This window comes from Argentina anserina, chromosome 4, assembly GCF_933775445.1.
Source record: "Argentina anserina chromosome 4, drPotAnse1.1, whole genome shotgun sequence".
NCBI lineage: Eukaryota > Viridiplantae > Streptophyta > Magnoliopsida > Rosales > Rosaceae > Argentina > Argentina anserina.
The window spans coordinates 7,404,361-7,414,290 of record NC_065875.1 but is presented as its reverse complement, the minus strand read 5'-3'; the positions used below and the strand labels follow the sequence as shown (position 1 = coordinate 7,414,290).

The 9,930-nt window shown below is 37.4% G+C and overlaps 1 pseudogene; it reads left to right on the top strand.

The window, feature by feature from the left end:
• Nucleotides 1-1,216: 1,216 nt before the first annotated feature.
• Nucleotides 1,217-3,045, top strand: LOC126792819 (geraniol 8-hydroxylase-like; annotated as a pseudogene).
• The last annotated feature ends 6,885 nt before the right edge of the window (nt 3,046-9,930 follow it).

Genomic DNA, 9,930 nt, shown 5'->3' with positions numbered 1-9,930 from the left:
TTGAATCTCATACAGCAGATAGCCAATATTTATCTCAGTTTTGGGTGAATTCGGGATAGCTCAAACGACATTTGACCAGAAAAAATATGTCGTATGATAATTACTCAAACGGCGGCCTAAAACTGTTGTCTATGTTGCTATCTGATATGCCCGAGGTTCTAAGAAGATATATTTTCATCAGTCAACAGTTTTGGACTGTTATCTGAAGCAGTTTTTGGCCTAGTGACAGTAATTTTAGAGGTCACAACTAGCTAGATTCTCCCTTATATTATGTGTTTGATTAATTGTCGAGAGTATCTATCGTTTTAATTTTACTTATGTATATGCATGTGTTGTATTAACCTAAGGTCCTAAACTGTATGTGTAAAAATAAATTAATTGGTCAAGTCAACACATGTATGCATGCTCTTACGTACGTACTACTTAATTCATTAAGTTATTCAACGACCACCACTCCTTAATGATAACTAAGAAGAGCATCATTGGGCGGGGTTTAATTCAAGCATCAGGGCAAATGGGGTTGAAAATATGGGTTTTACTCTGCTAAATGTTGGCTGACGAGGAAAAGATATGGAGAAAGAGCGAGAGAATCAAATTTTCCTTTGACATCAGAACATGTCAATACATGCCTCTTTCGGGAAGTTTCGAATGCATTCTCTTTTCTTTTTTTTTTTGAGGGGGAAAATGCATTCTCATTTGGCACTAGCAAATTCTGGAATTACTCGCCGTCCATTATCAGAAATGATAAGCTCCAACTCTGTTTAAGTTTCTCCTGTCCATACATGCATTCGCAAAGTCAAACTGTCATGGTAGGACGGTACGTAGCAAGAGACAACATCTATCTCCTCGAAAGGTCTTAGACGATCAAAGCTGCCGTTGCAATCGCACTCGGTCACTCATTTCCTAATTAAAGTTTAATTAGCTCACGTTAATAATAATCGTTGAAAGAAAGAAAGATAGTAGTGCCATGATAGAAGATATTTTATATACTTACCACATATATATAGGTCGACGTGAATCGCAGGCAAATCATTTGCTAATTGGCTACCATCATTATCAAATTCAGATATTGACTGCAAGACTTAATTTACATTCAATCCAGAGGATCCCAATTTCAAGTTTCTTTGCTATAACCAGTCCAGAACCTAGCACTTTTTTTTTTCCTCTTCTTTCTTTTTCCTCTGCAGCTCCGACTTCTTTAGCTTTAGTTACAACAGTTATGGATATCTTCAATTGTGTAATAGGTCTTTGTATTGCATGGATCGTCATCCAAGCCTTCTATCTTCTTGCAAGAAGAAGCAAAGCCATACCCAGAGAGCTTCTTCCACCAGGACCAAAGCCATATCCACTGGTTGGGAATCTGTTTGAGCTTGGAGACAAACCCCATGTCTCTCTTACGAAGCTTTCCCAATGCTACGGTCCAATCATTAGTTTGAAACTAGGCCAATTAACCACAGTCATAGTTTCTTCGCCGACTCTGGCCAAAGAAATCCTCCAAACACATGATCAAGTCTTCTGCAACCGACCCCTACCAGATGCAATTCAATCCTGCAAACACAGCGAGTACAGCTTGGCTTGGCTTCCTGTAGCAGCAAGATGGAGAAATCTTCGTACAATATGCAACTTACAATTGTTTGCACCCAAAGTTCTTGATGCCAATTATTCCAACCGGCGCGTAAAGGTCCAAAATCTTATAGATGATGTCAATGAAAGCATGGGCTGGGGAGGCAATAGATATAGGAAAGGCAGCTTTTGCAACCACGCTCAATCTGTTGTCGCAGACTATCTTCTCTGTGGATTTAGCTCAACCAAGTAGTGAGACAGCTAGGGAGTTCAAGAAGACTATTTGGCGTATAATGGAAGAGTTAGGGAAACCAAACCCTCTGTTTAAGAAGCTCGCAATCGACCCCCAAGGCATAAGGAGGCGATCGACCTATTACTTCCAGAAAACATTAAGCATTTTCGATCGAATGATCCGTCAAAGGTTGGAATTAAGAAGAGGAGAAAATTATATCAAAACCAATGATATGCTGGATACACTTCTCAACCTCAGTGAAGAGAAAAATGAGGATTTGGACATACCCGAAACCCAACATTTGTTCGTGGTTAGTGATAACTATTATTGGGTTGATTTTGTTATTGAAGAATGCACAAAATTAATTAGTACAATTAACTACAATTTTTGTTCTGTTTTATCATGATACAATTGTGATTCTAATTAATTACATACGTCTTTGTACATATGGAATATTTAGGATCTGTTTGGTGCTGGCACGGACACAAGTTCAGCCACATTAGAATGGGCAATGGCCGAGTTACTACGCCACCCAGAAATTCTTTCAAAAGCTCAAGCGGAACTGGGGCAAGTGATTGGAAAAGGGAAACTAGTTGAGGAATCAGACGTTGCTTGACTCCCTTACTTACAAGCAGTACTCAAAGAAACATTTCGGCTTCATCCTCCGGCTCCGTTAATACTTCCCCGGAGAGCAGGAGCTGACATAAAAATTGGCGGGTACATAATCCCCAAGGATGCTCAAGTTTTAATCAATGTTTGGGCCAAAGGCAAAGACCCCAACACTTGGGAAGACCCAAACTTGTTTATCCCGGAGAGGTTCTTGGGATTAAACGACCAAATTGATGTCACAGGGAAAAACTTTGAGCTCATTCCGTTTGGTGGTGGGAGAAGAATGTGCCCTGGACTTCCGTTGGCAATAAGAATGTTACACTTGATGCTAGGTTCTCTACTTCACTGTTTTGACTGGAAGCTTGAAGATGGAGTTGTCCCCGAGACTATGAACATGGCAGAGAAGTTTGGCCTCACCCTACAAATGGCTCAGCCTCTGAGAGCTGTCCCCAAAAAGCCATCTTAAGATTTGCTGCTTTGTTACGTACGATCGACGTCGTTCTTGCCTGTCTACAAGCTAGGACTAGTATTCCAATGTGCTTTTTTCTTTTGAAGGTTAGGAAAGAGTCTTGGCCGGGTACGGTCGATCAGAGGCTTAATCCCCACCATTGTGTAATCTAAATACTTTTGCATGATTAAGATATCCAGGAACGTTAAATCATGTTAAAGCATCTGTATCGCAAGAATGCACCTTGAAAGAAGTAATGTGCTTCCCTGATAGTTAGATGAGAGAAAAACTAGCACACCGATAAGATTAGAGTAAAGAAGCGGAAAAAAGATAATACGACGGTCACTACTTCACACAAACAAAACAAAAAAATAGGACAGCTAAGGCAAAATGATCATCAAACTTGCTTATCTAACAATGTTTCCAACACTATTCAAAACACACAGCAGTTCTCTAAACAACACAATAAAGCCACCACATTCATGTACAAAGTTGCACGTAATCACACCAAAGCACAAAATCAAATTCATACCGAGAGCTGTCTTCAAAGACGACTCAAGATGGCTTAGGCCGCTCATTACTGTACAATATCTCCACAGGGTACAGCTTCCCCGGGCATTCAGCACCGGACAGTCCGACAAGAACGGCTACTCTTGATGGCGATCAAGAGTAGCCGAAGTAATAATAACCTTCAAACTCGACGCACGCCTCTTCACCAGCCTCTTCATCAGTCCCAACAATATATCCCTACAAACACCAAAATTCACATTAAACACAACACTCCAAACCACTAATCGAAAATCGAAACGAAAACAAAATGCAGATACAGAGCAATGTACGTGTTGAGACTTCTCTCGTGAGCCTCGTCGAGTATGATCACCGAGTACTGATCCAGCTCCGGATTTGACAAGCTCTCACGGAGGAGGACTCCGTCGTTCAAGTACTTGACCCGAGTCCTCTCGGAGGTTCTATCTTCGAATCTGATGGCGTAGTCGACTTCGTCTCTGAGCCGGACATTGAGCTCCTGCGAAACTCGCCTGAGCAGTGATTTCAATTTTTCAGAATTCAAAATTTGTAATCCGAGGAATATGAGAGGGGGTTTGGGTGGAGGTTTTACCTGGCGACAGATACGGCGGCGGCGCGGCGAGGCTGGAATCGGTGTAGCCTCGTCGGTGGAGCATTTGAGAGAGCTGCGTGCTTTTTCCGGAGCCGGTTTCGCCGATTATGACAACGACGGGGTTCTTTTCAACTGTTTCGATGATCTTCTCTTCGAACTGGAGTATTGGGAGCCCCGCCATTGTTGAAAACTGAAGGAAGGTTTAGAGTTGCAGAGTGAAAGAAGAAGACGAAGAAGAATTGGGGAGAGGTTTTTGCAGCAACAAAAAATCGGGGGTTTAAGGGCAAATTAGAAAAAGTACCATCTCCGGTTATCAACTAGAAAACAAATCACCACTAGTCCTAATTATAAATATATCAGCTACTTTATATTAAAACTACAAAATGTTGTAAGAAAAATAGAATGACATACTAAACTCATTGATAATCCCTTTTATATAAGGGTCAGAATTACAATAGGAATAAATGGTAATTACAATGGTAATTAAGGCTACATAATGGTGATTAGTCAGTTACATCCGTTGACCATAAACATTATTACTCATTATGTTATTTACTTTAACGAAGACACGCTAATGGTGTTTTTCCTTCAACACTTCTCCTTGTGCCGAGTTGAAGATATAATGGTGCATAAGGTGTTGCCTCCTTAAAAATCTTGTCAAGTAACAAAACCCAATGGGAGAAAATAAAACTTTGGTCGAAGGGGAAAAGAGCACAACACACCTATTATATTTAAGATTAACATATATGTGTTGACTCCCCCTAATGTCTGCACCTCCCCTTGATTTTTACATTAATCATGGGAGCTTTGATAACTTTTACAGATTTAATCATGTGTTTTATTTGGTACGTATTTCTTTATGCCAAAAATGCAATGATGTGAATAGTATTCATTTTCAACATGTCGTTTTCTCTTTTATTTATAGGGATTATAAAACCTAAACCTTTAGGTATTGTTGTTGCGTGGGCGCTAAGTTATACAGCGAATGAGAGGTCGAGTTAAGTATATTATGTTAAGTTCAATAATGCATCTTTGCACTTGTATAAAGAATCTCATTTTCTGGCACTTATTCGTCGTCTTTTAATTAGAAGAAAATAGATTTATCTTTAAAGAGTTCGACTGATCATGGAAGCTATAGAAGCCTCACTTTAAACATTTAGAGTGTTTAAAGCCGATTGATGGTTTAATCATCAATATTACAGTCCTCAAGATCCATTTTGAGACTGTGTCTTCTCAATGATCTCTTTCATTCTCGACTTAGGATTTGTAATGGCGACATCTTTTTAATTCATCAAAAGACTCTACAAATCCATATTGAATATGCAATGACATAACACATCTTATCCCTATTCATAATCAAGTATCTTACTTCGTGAACGTTTCAATTCCTTTTTTAACGCTACGTGGTCTAGAACCATTTCTTGGATTGATAAAGTCTGTTCTATGACTTTCATGTATATCTCTTAATTTCGATCCCCATAGAGATATCTTATTTCACCATTCATAAGCTGCATTTATCAGTTTTTCGGAAACTACCAAACTGATAAGGTGGTGGAGTGCAATTACATCCATTATGAGAATTATCTCTTTGTGGTCCATTACAAATGAATATTTCTCGTAGTCGATTCCAGTGCGTTTAGTGAGAGACCTTGCGTTATAAGGTGAGTCTATAGTCTTAATTCTCATACGCATCCTAACAAAGATATATGATAGGGTTTACACTTGCGGTGTCGGCTTCACCTGCCCAAATACCTATCTCTTTGTTAGTGAACTTTAGTTCATGCTGGATCGCTTCTTTCCATTGGGCCAAAATTACTACGTTGCTATTTCTTAACGAAGTATGGTTCGATATGAAGACTCAATATCCTACATCCTCATGTGGTTTGTATTTGTAGAGATCTCTCTATATGTAAGGATTTGCTCTAACATGTGAGGCGTCCCCCAGTGATAACCAAAATCTATGAAATTCTCATGAGGTAGATTTGAGATTATGGATCAATAGATCCGATTGTGCCAAAACTCAATTTTTTTTCTTTGATAGTGTATATATTGAACATAAAGTAGTCTCTCCCTCTTCCTTAGAGAGCCACGGCCTATGACACCATTTATGCCACTTTATGGTGTCAACATGCCACCATCTATGGTGGCAACGCAATGCCCTATTCCTTTTGGGTGACGTCATGTCCTCTTCTTAGGACATTGAACCTTGCAAGCATATTTGCAGCTAATATATGTGATTTCATCACTTTGTGCAATTGTGGTGATCAAGCTGAGACACAGTGGGGACAAACCATGACAATTCATGTCGTTCCACTTGAACATTCTTTGTTCTTATCTCCCCCTTACGACGGGAAGACTATCTCATCAAAGTGATATTCCACATATCTAGCAGAATAAGAGATCGCTTGTCAAGGTTGTAATATAGCGGACTATCTGGATGCTCGTCTCTAATAAGAACACTTACTCACATTAATTGGCTTCACCATTATGCGATGTGGCGTCGCAATTTCGCACGTAGGTTAATCTAGTTTGAGCTCGAGGATTGTAGATCCGTGTCAATCTTGGCGAGCTCAAGTATTTCGATCCTTTAATGTTATGGATTGTAATTCCTTTTACAATGATTAAGGTCATAGCCAAAAACTAGTGAGTAATAAGTTGTGTATGTAAAAATTACATTACCCTAAACGGAAAGATTGGTGCGCATTACCATTTACCAATATCAAGACTAGTACTTTAGTTATTTTCCGTGAGACCAAGTGGGTTTGTAACTAGCATAAGTAACAGTAGCTTTAGTAGTGAATGGTGTGATGACACGTGACCAACGTGTCGACACATCAACCAACACTATAAATTAAAAAGTGTCTTTTGTTGGCTCTTGTTACATGAAGTGTCAATGAAGTATATAGTTAAGACTTGAAAATGGAATATAAACCCAAATTCTTTAGAGTAATTTGATAGAATCAAAAAACGATATCTCCATCTCATAATGCATGTACATTTTGAATCCCAAAGGATTATACATTAGCGATCATTATTGATATTATTATATATATCCACGGATATAGTACTATTATTCTTTAGTACTACTACTAATCGCATAATGCATTTCTTTGCATTCAGTTATTCATGTCATACTAATATTTTGTGAAGTTGCTTTACTTTATGCGGTACTTCGCAAAGTCAAAATATTAAAAATCGAACCACGTATATCTCGATTAATATTCGAATATTGTCATCATTTCATTGAGAAAAAATCATAACCTTGTTATATGTCAACGATTGCATCAGGGTCTTATCCAATCCAAATGTACTTCAATACTGAAGTTTAATGAAATTTAAGCATATATAATAGTCATTATAATGATATCTTGGAAAATTAGTGCCAGACCGTAATTAAAGTCTGAAAATTTTTGAATTGACCTAGATTTGTGTCGCTCTTAAAAGTGAGGATCTTTCTCCTTATAGTTTGATATGGAATATACTTTTTCAAATTGTCATACTCTCATTATTCTATACTCATTTTGTAAGAGGGCATTTCATTGCTCATGTCATATCCCCTATGCATTTTTCAAACAGTACATTGTTATCAAATATCATTGATCGATTTATGTGAACCTACATGTTCATAATATTTGCCAATTGTTGTAGGGTTATTACTTCTTTATTATCCATAGTTCATTCGAAGAAAACTTCTTTGTTTTGAGACATTTCTTTGTCATTCAAGATTTGAATTATGCTTCCAAGTTACGTGCAGAAAACATGTTTGTATAATTCGATCATGGTTGAGCCTTGGTTGGCTTGTACGGGAGGTTGGTACTCAAATTCTTTAGAGTCCAATGTTGTGTTGGTTTAATCAACTGTAGATAGAATACGAGACTTACTAGTTTCGCAATCTAAAATTCTAAATAGACTTGCACGAAAATTAAACATACCATGAGACATTATGACCACTTTTGAGCTTTATGAAGTTGCTTTATCACAGTAAAAATATACAATTTTATTAATTTTCAAGAACTACAAATCTGATTGCAAAATCAAGAATTGAAATGGTAGTTTTTTTTATGCTCCATGAAAATACTTTATCACAAGAATATGTTAACCTCTCTTTATTTTTAAATTATAAAATGCTCATGAAATTTCGTTATCTTGACAATGCTCATATAATATGTTAAATAACATAATTGTAAAAATTATATAAACATAGCATATGCAACAAATAGAGCATATCACTTAACGTGGGTAAATGATTTAGCAGTATACAGAAAATAATTTGCTCACATATGCTTAATACGATATATAATCATAATGCCAAAAAGTAGCATGATAGTTCATTCACATGCCTAGCAACAAATTTATTTAATAAAAATTGCATAGCATATGACATGTTCAAAATTTAGAGAATACTTTGCTCACGTAACATGCATAATTTCATATATATGAATGAAATTATATAAGCAAGAAATATAATTTAGATCTTACTTGCATGTGAGTTTGTCATATAAACTGCATATTAAGTGAATTTTAATCTCATAATTCCATGTTGCTCTTCGCGTTGTTATTTGATAAATCACATACAAAAACAACGATATTTACATGATTAGTCACTTTAATCATATGTAATGAAATTGTATTTTTATTTTAATTTACCTTATACAATGGAAGTAATAATATATAAAAGGTAAAATAGATTTCACATTTACTATTTACGCAGTAAATGTGTATATCAGTAACAGGGAATAGTAAATATGATTCATTACGAAGTAAAAGTAATAAAATATTTACCTTTAACTTTTTACCTACAAGGGTAACATTTGAATTACCATAGGTAAAATCTTGAATTTCCATAGGTCAGGTAGACGTTGCTGCTGCTCCGGGGAAGCTCGACGGACCGAGGCGTCGGACTGGGCAAGAGGGAGCGGCGGCGCAGCAAAGGTAGCCTTAAACACGAGGGGTGTCACTAGTATCGCTGGGGTTTGATGCAGGCAGATCTAGACGACCTCGAAATTGGTGACGTCGTAGATTTGGGTTTGGAATGGTATACTCATCTCATTGATAATCCCCTTTATATAGGGGTCAGGATTACAATAGGAATAAATGATAATTACAATGGTAATTAAGGCTACATAATGGTGATTGGTCCGTTACATCCTTTATATAGACGTCATTCCATTATTTACTTTAACGAAGACACACTAATAGTGTTTTTCCTTCAACATAAAATGGTCAATAAAGTTTGTTTGAAATTATAAAATAGTAACTTTTTTCATATTTTCATGACCGTTATACACTTGTACCTCTATCTCTCACTATCAGTGTCTAACCAAATTTCAAAAAATGAGAAAAGCATGACTCTCACTAGCTTCATCTCCTTCCTATTCTAAATTCTGAAAATCTCCCACGGCTTTGATCCTCTTCTCCGCCGACTTTACCAACTAGCCTTCTTGTCGTCGTCGTCGTCACTCTCTTTCATTTTGGTAGTTCTAGCTTCCTCCAAGTTCGGTTGCTCTTCTGCACGCTTCGCCTTCGCCGTCGCCGCCGCCACCGTCGTCACTCGTCACTCGTCACTCGTCACTCTCTTTCATTTTGACAGTTCTAGCTTCCTCCAAGTTTGGTTGCTCTCCTGCGAGCTTCGTCGTCATCACCGCCGTCAATTCAGGTTAGTTTCGATGCAATTCGATTCGATTTTATCTGCTAATTCGATTCAATTCAATTTTTATTCGAGCTATTACTTGTGCCTCCTTCGTTTCGTTACATATTCTGATCATCCATCTTGTTTTTGTTTTTGTTTTTCAATTCCAATTCGAGCTTCCTACTGGATTTTGGTTATGATTTCTTGCTTTCAAATTGATTTGGTTTTTGTTGTTATTGTTACTCGTTTTGGTTTTGCTGTTCTTTCCTCATGAATGCTTCAATGTACTAGTTTAGGTTGATCTATGACTTTCATATTCAGGATTTCCTTAG